This window comes from Cryptotermes secundus, unplaced genomic scaffold (assembly GCF_002891405.2).
Source record: "Cryptotermes secundus unplaced genomic scaffold, Csec_1.0 scaffold13, whole genome shotgun sequence".
Lineage (NCBI taxonomy): Eukaryota > Metazoa > Arthropoda > Insecta > Blattodea > Kalotermitidae > Cryptotermes > Cryptotermes secundus.
Genome location: NW_019734350.1, coordinates 1112479 through 1124482, shown reverse-complemented (window position 1 = coordinate 1124482; position 12004 = coordinate 1112479). Strand labels below are relative to the sequence as shown.

General features: G+C 38.2%; 1 long non-coding RNA gene across 1 annotated transcript in view; it reads right to left on the bottom strand.

The window, feature by feature from the left end:
- The window catches only part of LOC117282650, a 70903-nt gene extending 60188 nt beyond the window's left edge, over positions 1-10715 (bottom strand). The window contains exon 1 of the long non-coding RNA XR_004513473.1: positions 10196-10715. This is a non-coding gene — a long non-coding RNA (uncharacterized LOC117282650). The remainder of the gene's footprint in view (positions 1-10195) is intronic.
- Between the last annotated feature and the right edge of the window lie 1289 nt (positions 10716-12004).

The window sequence follows — 12004 nt, the reverse complement described above, 5'->3', positions numbered from 1 at the left end:
TGTAACCTTCCGTCCATTTCTACGTGTTTCAAATTGTCTATTGTATTGCGGTTGTAACAACACTTAACATATTTCTATACATGCTATTTCGTACGAAATAGAAATGTTTTAATTTTATAAGGGATTTGTTTATTTGTTATATCTTTTTTTGTTGCTAGTGGGGTGGGACTAAGTCCTTGTACTGCGGCCACTTCTGGCCTATTGTACCAGCCCCAGATGATAGGTGAGGGTGTTTGTGGAGCAATTGGTGGAATTAAGATTGGCAGGGGTAACCGAAGTACTCGGAGGAAACCTGCCTCAGCGCCACTTTGTCCACCACAAATCCCATCTGACCAGACCCGGGATCGAACCCGGGCAGCCGCGGTGGGAAGCCAGCGACTAACAGCTTGAGCTATGGCGCGGCCCCATTTGCTATACTTACTGCGATGTTTGGAATTATAACACAACTTTAAAATATTTCCATGTGCTTTGCATTCAGTGAGGAAGACGTAAAATATAAAATGTAATTTTAAATACTTTACAATTCTGGACTTTTGTTATATTTTGATGCGCACACGAATGTATCTCCCCGTTGTATGAAAGTAGACACAGGCGGGGACGCTAAATGAAAACATCGCTACGCTCTGAAGATCCGAATACAGGATATCAGAAGAGAAATGACGGGCTTTAAACAAGTTCACAGCCGCTTTTTTGCTTGTGTAGATTTTATGGCTTGGAATGTTACGATGACTAAATATTCTGAATGGGAAGTGTATGTACAGATGATCGTAGCCTATTTTAAGCACTGCCCTACAAGATTTTTGGAGATAGTGAGGAAAATTACGAACATATTCGCTTATGTCAGGCGGTTTCCAAACACAAACTGAATCCAGGACATCCCGAATATGAAACAAGAATGCTAACTCAGTGTCCTATATTAAAATGTTGCTTAAGTTTATTTTTAATAAAACAATGATAATTTCGTCTATAACATCTGAAAGATTTATTTATTAATAAATTAAATATTTAATAATAGTTCAAAATAATGACTGGGCGGGGGCAAAGAAGGGTGAAATTACTATAGAGTCGTGATTGCCTTACCGCAATCATCATACACAATGACAAAGTTAATTTTTCAATTATGGCTTGTTTACAATATACATATGAGGTAGGGGAAAAGCGAAGTTATAGGATCAACTTCTCCGCTATGACACTTAAGAGCGCAATTCATGAAATGCACGTTATAAATACTCAGCAACCCTGCTGGCATGTGTTCTAGACAATTCTCATTCAAATGTTCCAATGGTCACTATATTATACAGGGTGATTCATATAGAACCGGCCGGACGAAATGAGCTGTAATATAAAATATACCATACAGTAATTAAAGTAATTTACACATATCTTATCTTGGATTGTGTGCCGTGATCAGAGCAGGTGTTGAAAGTGTCCGCCGTTTTCAAGTAGGCACTAGAAACACTCGCTGTTCAACAGTGTACTCCATGACTATCGCCTGCGCACTGCAGACACGTTTCGGCATTGTCCCTGACCTTGCAGCATAAGGGCCGCCACTTGCCGGATCATGCGCACACCATTCGACTCAGCACTACCCACGGATTATTATGTCATAATTGTGAGCGGTTATATGCATCACCTGCGGAATTATTAACAAATTCATCGGGCCGGTTCTATACGATTCACCCTGTAGTTATAATTAGGCCCATATAACGTTCATTATACTCGACAACGGAACAACTTTGTTCTTAGAACGCCTGCGTAAGTAAGCGTTCATAAAATATCAAATTTATTCTACCTTTTAGTCCGAGCTTTGTTCCGTGACTTAAAATACGTGTACATCTCCTTCGACAGTATTCAGCAAAATAAATTTCTTCGCTAACTGTCTGTCCAGGGTGTTTTGTCTCGGCAGCTTGCCCCTCACATTCGTAGCCTACTTTCAGTTATGTCTGCCATATGCCCCTAGTTTGCGTGTTTCCTCCACAGTGTGTGGACAGACATACATTTATGAAAATGGACGACACCACGTGTGAGGTGAAATAAAATGCACCAAAATGACGTGGGTATAATAGAAACTTCAAAAGATTTTATCTGGTTTTACCTTGAAAAGAGAACTACAGCGTGTGATTTTAACACGGAGTAAGACAGTGTAGCAGTTTTAACACAATTTAGTAAAACATTTGTAACATATCAAGACACCTGAAGATGGCCGTTTGGGGCCGAAACATGTAGTGTCAGGTGTATAATGTTAAACTAAAATTGAGTAGAGAATGGAAGAGTATTGCAATATTGGCGGACAATAAATACTGGACGTTAATTCACTTAACCATTCACTCATCTGATTTCAATTGTATTTATTTTGTCATTAATTTTTATTTATTTGTAAACCAAATGAAGTGGGATCATATACAAGGTAATTTTAACAATTTATTCCGAGCATTGTACTTGGCAGATCAGACTCCACATTTCTGTTCCCGAAGAAAGTCGTAAAAAGGGGAAATTGAAAAATAAATGAATGTCATTAAAAGACTTCTTGACGTGTTTCTTTCTTACTTATCAGCTCTAGAAAAGTCCCGTTCCTGTGTTCCTGTACTTCATAAGTAGTGACTGGATTTCTACCGATGGTGGAATACAGCGTACGGATTACAAAAAAGGCAAAACATTCACTCGAGTAACTCAGCCTGTACATTAGAGTTTTCTCAGGAATTTTTTTCGAAGAGAAAAGGTTACTGATAAAATTCATTTTTGTTTACTTTTTAAAGTGTAACTCTAGAAAAAAACGATTAAAATAAGTATATATTATCGCATTAAAAGCAACCCCCTCGTTGAAAGCTGTACCTTGTAATACAGAAAATGACGTATGCGGTCAACCCTGAGATGGTTCCTAAGGAAATCAACCCATTACTGGGATGGGAGGTGAATGAACTAGTTCAGGAGCATGTGGTATCAGCATTGCTGGATGCTTGGATTCTGCTAACAAGAGGGTATTTAATGTCTCTTCACATACATAAAACTATATAAAATTGATTGAGAGTATTATCATCTGGGATATAACGCCTTGTAGTCCGCTGAAACTCGGACAACTTTTCGGAGGAACACATCGCCTCCGGCTTCAGGGTCGAATAAACCGAGCAAGATACCAGCGTGAATGAAGGCGACAAGCCAAATATTGCTAGTTCCTTTCATGTTGGTGTCTTGCTCGGCATATTCGATCCTGAAGATAGAGGAGATATATTCCTCCGAAATGTTAGCTGACTTTCAATGGACTACACGGTGTTATATTCCAGAAGATAGTACTCTTCTTAACCACCGCTGTGAGAATTTATATACAAGATATGTTCGTACATTAAATATTTAAGTATATACTTAGAATTTTATGCACAAAATATTCAAAATTAAAGGCTCTCTAAGTCAAATATCTATACAGGGAGCTTATGCAGTTGCATTTTCGTAACATGAAATTAGTAGTGTCATTTGACTACTTCGATGTACGGATGAGATATCCCACTCAGAAACAGTCATAAATAACTTATCTTGTATCAACGACTGTCGATGTTATAAACAATAGGATGCAAAAAAATAAAACACTTTTAATGATTTCTCCTCCTTAATTAAAATTGTGTGTGTCACTTTGTCAATTGAAGTAAATATTGTATTGAGCATCCTGTTGCATTAATATATCATTTCATACAATATATTTCCATCTATGATGCAACTCACTATTGTCCCCTTTCCTTCTCACAACATGTTTCGGCCCCACACGGCCATTATCAGGTGTGTCTAATTCACTAAGATTGTTGCACTGTTAGGTATGACCAACTTCTTGTATCACATGTGAATGCAATATCTCAAAATCAGTAAAACTAGTAAAAATCTAGTTTCAATAATTTGCTTGGGGTCATCGTCAATTTATCCAAACGATATTGTTTGATGTCTCCTTGTTTGGATTTAATTGTGAAGCGGCATGAGAGTTTGTGTGTTGTTGTGTAGTTCCCAAACACATTGGTATAGTTACGATGTATGCTCCTTTGACTGTAAGTTCTTCACCCTGCCTGTGTAGTAGTGTTGCTTATCGTTCTGTGTATGTGTTCTACATAACTTACTTACTTACTCATGGAGCTGAGCCCTTCTAGAGGAGCTGCCAATTCTGCAGCTACTCAAGAATTTCCCAGCATTTTATGGAAACCAAAAGTTCATTACAGTGTTCATAAGAACCCTCCACTGGTCCCTATCCTGAGCCAGAACTATCCAATCCACACCATCCCATCCTGTCTCTCTAAGATCCATTCTAATATTGTCCACACACCTACGCCTTGGTCTTCCCAGTGGTCTCTTTCCTTCTGGCTTTCCCACCAATATCCTATACGCATTCGTCTCCCCCATTCGTGCTACATGCCCTGCCCACCTCATCCTCTTTGACTTGATCAATCTAATTATACTTGGAGAAGAGTACAAGTTATGAAGCTCCTCATTATGCAGTTTTCTCCAACCTCCTGTCACTTCATCTCTCTTCGGTCCAAATATTCTCCTCAACACCCTGTTCTCAAACACCCTCAGTCTATGTCCCTCCCTTAATGTCAGAGACCAAGTTTCACACCCATACAGAACCAAAGGCAAAATTATAGTTTTGTATATTCTAATTTTTATGTTCTTGGACAGGTGACGAGAAGAAAAAAGGTTCTGGACTGAATGGTAGCAAGCATTACCCGAGTTCAATCTCCTCTTAATTTCCTCCTGAATCAGGTTTCGACCTGTTGTTGTTGTTCCCAAATATCTGAATTGTACCACATTTTCAAAACATCTGTTACCTATCTTTATACCATGATTTTGCACTGCATTTTGGTGACGAGACAGTAACATATACCTAGTTTTCTCAGTGTTCACTTCTAGACCAACCTCTTTACTTGCGTCAATTTAAGTTTGTGTGTTTTTCTTTATGTTATCTACATTATCACCCAGTAGATTCACATCATTGGCATAGGCCAACAGCTTATGTGTCCCATTTAATTTCAGTCCCACCTGGTTTCCCCGGACCTTCCTAATGGCATATTCTAAAGTAAAGTTGAAAAGGAGTGGCGATAAAGCATCTCTCTTCTTCAAACCATTCTGGATAGGAAATTTATCAGCCAAATGTTTAGCTACACGGACTTTACTATACGTTTCGTTTAAACACATTTTAATCAACCTAACTACCAGTTTCATGGGTATCCCAAACTCTATCGGAATATTGTACAACACTTCCCTCCTAACTGAATCATAGGCTTTCTTGAAGTTTATGAATAGTTGATGTACTGTCTCATTGTACTCCCATTTTTTCTCCAATATCTGACCAATACAAAAGATCTGATCTGTAGTTGATCTGTTACCTCGAAACCCACAGTGGTCTACATAAACAAAATGATAAACAACAATAACAAAACATGAACAAATTAATTTTCATTTCATGCATCCTGTTGTGTTATAATATATAAATATACATATGACCTTGATATAGCTGTGTTGTGATGGTCTTAATAAAGAAGTTATATCAACAAATTAATTCACCATGTATAGATTTCAATACATCTTCTAATAATGCACTAGCTTCCCACTGTATTTATTCCTTTTATTCATTAAAAGACAGTATGAATACTGTGTGATGTTAAACATTATATCTCATAACATTAATCAAGGTTCTCTCTTGGTAGTCTAATGGTAATATTATTTTGCCTATGGACACAAGGTTGGTGGTTTATTAGGGTTATAAAAACTTCTAAGGGAAGTAAGGCTGGGGGTTACACATCCTACATTTACAGCATGTAAACGAACCTTTCATTCAGCATAGGAGATGAGTGAAAGCAGAATCTGACACCATTTTTGGTCAACCACATAGTTCCCTACCATGCTCATAGATGTCACTGTGGGACAGGAATGTGGAGACCTCTGGCATGGCAAGAGTGGGAACAAGTTTAAGTTACTCAGTCAACCGAAATACCCTGGATAACTGGATGACCTACCTTATCCAAGTGGTGTCTGAATAGAAAATGAGTCTTAAAATACACCAACTGGTTGAAGTTAAAAAAAAAAGCACATGTGACTTAACTCTCAAAATGATAGCACTAGAAACCAGCCAGCTAATGACCTAACACTGATAAAAGTGTAACAGTAAGTAATGGGATATAATCACATTAATTGAAAATTTTTTTTTAGCTTACTATCATTAGTTAGGAAAAATAAAGCTAGGCTTATGAAATCACCTTCCTGCTAGCATGCACACATGTGTGCATGTGTCCAACAGCAAATTTTGAATGTGTGAATCAATCTCTATGGAACTCAGTATATGTATCATACCACCTGAGGCCACCTCAACAGCATACTTCATAAATCCTCCCATTAGTAATACAAATATTTCAGCCTATCAAATAGTATTGTTTTATTGACTTCACTGCATATATATTCTAAAGTTTTTTCTACTTGTCATATCAAATATTGAAATTCTAGTGGAAGGAAAGTAGATGATGAGTTATTCCCAAAATTTCTTGTTATTTTTGTGACTACTGACATCCAGAAATAAAACACATTACAAAATAATTTAAAATTAACAAAATCTTCATATGACAGAGTGGAAATTACACTACAGAGAAGAGTGCTATGTTCTGGCACGTGATTGTGTGCTGTCCAGTGGAAGTCCACCAACATTATGGGGACATACTGCTCCATCTTCACAGTAAAACAGTAAATAAAGCAACCAGCAAACAGCCAGCAGGACTTCAATGAATTTCTACCAGACTAAACCGTGTCATGTCCCAACAGGTAGTAATCTTCATAATGGGCATTGCCAAAACTTACTCCAAAAGACAACTACCAGTTTTCTTGGGGGTGGGGGTCACCACAAAATTCACCTGAGACTGCAATTTTCACAGATCACCCTGAAGTACTCTGAATAGAAGGGCAAATGTAAAGATGGCCCTGTGCTTAATCAGTTAAGCGCTGTGTCATGAAGACATAATGGGGGAGTGGAGGAATGGCTCCACCATTCTTGACCTTGGCACTAGATGAGGTGAGTGGTCAGCTTCATGCTTTTGTCACTTTACTCCAGGTGAAAAAGCCCCCAGTACCCATTGATAGGAGTGTGGGTGGGCCTTAGATTTGGTCTAGACGCTGTGGAGAAGAGTGCTGGGCATTGAACACAGGCCATCCAACCCTTCACTATACTGACTGAGCTATCCCAGCTCCTGAATAGAAGGGAAGTATTTCAAAATCCATTTCATTTTAGCATTTATATTTGATATAATTCTTCCTTTTATTATTCATTTATTTATTCAGTTTTGTTTGTTTCCAGAATTTAAGGGTGGAAAAAATGTCTGGTGTGCATACTTGTGGCCTTGTGTTTGCTGTTTTCTTGCTTCATTTACTCTTTGACACTGAGGATGGAGCCAATATGTTCCTCCAAAATGAGGGTGAACTTCTAACAGAACTCATGGCATTACGAGTACATCTCCGAAGAGAATGCTCTGAATAATCTTTCCTTTGCGGACTGATCAGTAAGGACCTTTATGTTCTAGTGAGATGTAAGCTTGGATGATGATGTTGAATTAAGAGATAAGTTGTATTTGGTTAACCTGGAAATTTATACACTTTAAGAAGGTTGTGTTTTTTTTACAGTTTAGTATGTTTCATATTTTTTGTAACAAAAGTAACAACTAGTTGTCCTTGTGCTTAACTAATTATGCATTACAACATGAATATGTGTGGGGGAGCGGATGTATAGATCCACATATTCTTGGTCTTGGCTCCGGTTTTAGATGAGTGGTCAGCTTTGCTCCCTGGCTGCTTTACCTGTGGAGAAAGAGCTCCTGGTACCCATTGGATAGGAGACTGGATGGGCCTCAAAACTAGTCTCAAGGATGTGGAGAGGAGAAAAGTCTTTCCCTTACCCAAACTTGAACTATGACCCATCAGCCATCCAGCCCATAGTCAACTGATATTACAACTGTGCTATCCCAGCTCCTGATAAGAACTAGTAATGCTTGAAATACTGAAATATGGGAACCATTATAACAAGAATGTTCCTACATAACGTGCTTTATATGTCAACAGACTCATTGGATTTAAGAGATGACATTTGAAGTATAGAAGAGTGTCCTCACTTCCTGCTTCATCACTGGACAAACCCTTCTAAATATTGCTATATTGCTATATGACATGGGTGAGTTAAATAGTTAACATAGTTCAGGATAGTATAGTCAACATCAACACCAAATAAGTTGGTATAGCAATGATGTGTCAGTCCTGTAGTTGGGACAAACCAGTTGTAATCTCAACGAGACTTCCAACTGTCTTGACTGCCATTTTCTATATTTTCTTCAGCCTCGCCAGGCAAAGGATGTGACAATACACTCAAACAGGCCATGATCAATTCCTTTCAGATATGTACTCCCATTCATGGCCAGTGTTCCTTCTCATTAAATGCCATTTAAACTCTGTAGTAGAAACATCATTCAGTCACTTCCTTACAGCTGACTGGTCACAGTCTGCTTATGGCTGAACACTTCAAGTAGATCCTGATATGAGTAGTCACTCCATAATAACCCTCAAAGCAACTACCAGTGCTGTCTTGCATGCACACACATTTCAGGCATTTACAGTGGTGAAAATTTGTTTTTATTCTTTTGTGTTTTGGCACCATGTAGTTTCATAGGAGGTTACCAACGTTTCAGACAAACATGCTGCCTTCAGCTTCACAGTTCTCTGTAAATGGAGGCAGTAGATTACTCCAAAGTATTGCTGAATTATAACCCAGAAGAACACAGTCTGTGTTGTTTATACAGGTCAATCTTAATTACATGCCTTAAATATTGTCATCATGTTCTACGCTTAATAGGTAATCAGAAATGTTTATATGGTTGCAACCACTTCATTAGCAGGATATGGTGAAATTATAGATGACAGCACTGCAAAATGGATAAAGCAGTCATTCAGTGTACAGCCTCCTACACAGTCACCGCCGTTGATTCAGTGACACAATAATACATAATCACCCATGCTGCTGAGCAAGTAAATTCAAACAAGGAGACCTCAGACAATCTCACTTGCACAAATGGATGATGACGCCAAGAAAATGTTGAAATTGTAACTACAGTTTAACTAGTTTTATTAATTTTAATTGAAGTCCATTTATTTTAAGTTAAGTGATATTGTATTCACATGTGATATGAGAAGTTGGTCATACCATACAGTGCAACAATTTTTGTGAATTAGACACACCTGATGATGGCCGTGTAGGGCCGAAACATGTTGTGAGAAGGAAAGGGGACAATAATAAGTTGCACTGTAGATGGAAATATATTGTATGAAATAAATTAATTGAAGTAATACCTACTTACCTACTTATGGAGCTAACCCCTTCCTGAGGAGAAGCTAAATCTGCAGCCTCTCAAGAATTTCCCAGAATTTTTTGGAACCTGAAGGTTCATTACCATGTTTACAAGAGCAATCCACTGGTCCCTATCCTCAGCCAGATCAATCCAATCCATACCATAATATATCTCTAAGATCCATTTTAATATTGTCCATTCACCTACATCTTGGTCTTCCCAGTGGTCTCTTGCCTTCTGGCTTTCCCATCAATTTCCTATATGCATTCCTCTTCTCCCCAATTCGTGCTACATGTCCTGCACACCTAATCCTCCCTGATTTGATCATTCTAATTATACTTGGAGAAGAGTACAAGTTATGAAGCTCCTCATTATGCAGTTTTCTCCAACCTCCTGTCACTTCATCTCTCTTTGGTCCAAATATTCCCCTCAACTCCCTCAGTCTGTGTTCCTCCCTTAATGTCAGAGACCAAGTTTCACACCCATACATACCATGTCTGGTGGGTCCCTTGTCACCATAGCATGGCACGCCCTCTGGTTGCTGACAGAGGAGACACCCTCCAGGTTTGGAGGGAAGCTGCGAATATATTGAATAAGCAGTCGCGGAAAGCCGACAACGGGTGGTCCTCCAGCTTGGAGGTTGGGCGTAGGGCTAACAACTCCTCACCGTAAAAATAATAATGTTACGAAAATGAACACAAAGCCTCGGAAGTAATGTCTAACATATCATAAATATTAAATGCAGAAATCTGAAAGTATACTAAATAAATGTAAATCAGCATTACTAATTAACGAACTCCATGGATTTGAGTTCTTGAGAAGCTACTAATCACTAAGCTACTCACAAATTTCCCAGATCATCGTTCTCGGCAACATGCCATGGAAGCAACTGCGTTGACATGTCCATACATGGCTTTGGTGATCTTCCATCAGCAGCAGGGGAACCCAACGACAACAAACTTTCCGTTATCCTAAAGTCTTCACATCATCTCCTGCACAACATTGTGCCAAGTGTCAAACCACAGTACAACTGCTCTAACCGCCACACTTCTTCTTACCTGTGATCAAAATCGATCAGAAAATCGACCTTCCGCTCGTTACATTCCGTGGTGATGTTTCTTGATCGTTCTTGATCGACTTCTGTGAGGTACATTGGCGATGGTTGGCGATGTCCAGTTTGCTATATTTAAAGCGTATCACGCAATGTCGCATATTCTGGCATCCGTGTAGGAACTGTAATTGACATGGTTAGGGCGATCAAAGTTGTTTGCAGCAGATTTGCTTTCCTTTAGGAGGAATTTAGTCACAGCATATCGTAAAAAAAAATCATAGTTTACATCAGTGGTTTTCAAACTGTGGGGCGCGACCCCCCGGGGGGGGGGGCAATCTTTACTACAGATAAAAATTAAAACTGTCCTAAATCAATTAGAAAAGTAACAAAAAATAAAAATACATATAGAAAAATTTTGATGAGTACAGGCTTTAATTATCATGAATTTCAAAATAACTAATAATTATTCCCTTTACCGGCAATTATAAAACGCGTATGCCAGAGACAGTGTTGATAGTTCGGCAGCAGCCGCATCCTCTGAAGTCTAGACTTTTTAAAATGCTGTATGAGGAAATGGGTGCCGAACACACTGCTCTGTTTTTTTTTAGTGATGCTCCATGGCTTTCAAGAGGCAAGGTATTAAAGTGAATGTTTAAGCTGAGGCATGAGATGTTCTGTTTTATAAATGGGGAAAATCACTCACTGGCAGACAGTTTCAGCAACAAGGATTTTGTATTGAAAATGGCTTACCTCACAGATGTATTTGAGAAACTAAATATCCTCAGCACTTCACTTCAAGGGAATGAGGCAACTGTACTTTCTTAGAATGACAAAGTAAAGGCATTCATGAGAAAATTAGAGCTCTGGAGAAACAGTATGGAAAGTGACATGCTAGACATATTCCCTACTCTAGTGTCAATGGTACAAGACACTGATAATCCAGTGCTTCCAATAGACATAAAGAGCTGCATTCTTGATCATCTCATAATGTTGAAATTTCATTTCGAAAAATACTTTTGCAATGATTTTGATAAATTTAATTGGATTTAAAATCCATTCGAAAATGCTCTTGGGCCATCATCTCTGAAGGTAAATGAGCAAGAACAACTCATCGATCTCACTAGTGATACTTCATTAAAAAGTAAATTTAAGAAATTGTCTTTGTTGGAGTTCTGGATACATATTGGCAAAGAATTCCCAACTTTGAGTCAAAAGGCATTGAAGGTACTGATTCCTTTCGCAACAACTTAGTTATGCGAGACAGGCTTTTCTGCTTTGGCAGCTATAAAGTCAAAGTATCGTTCAAGGCTAAATATCTCTAAAGAAGTTAGAGTGGCCATTTCTGATGTTACACCACGTTTTGATAAACCTTGTTCTCAAAATCAGGCCCATCCATCACACTGAAATTTGACATTTAAATGTTTGATTTTCTTTGCAGAAAAAAATAATTACTTGTTAGTTAAATATCGTTTCATTTCAATACATATATTGGTTAATTGCAAGTGTTAAAACTAATTTCTATTGTAGGCCTAATATTGTGATACTTTAATTCTGAGTAAAAAAACTGCTAAATAGTGTGTAGAAAAAAACAAAATAAACTGAA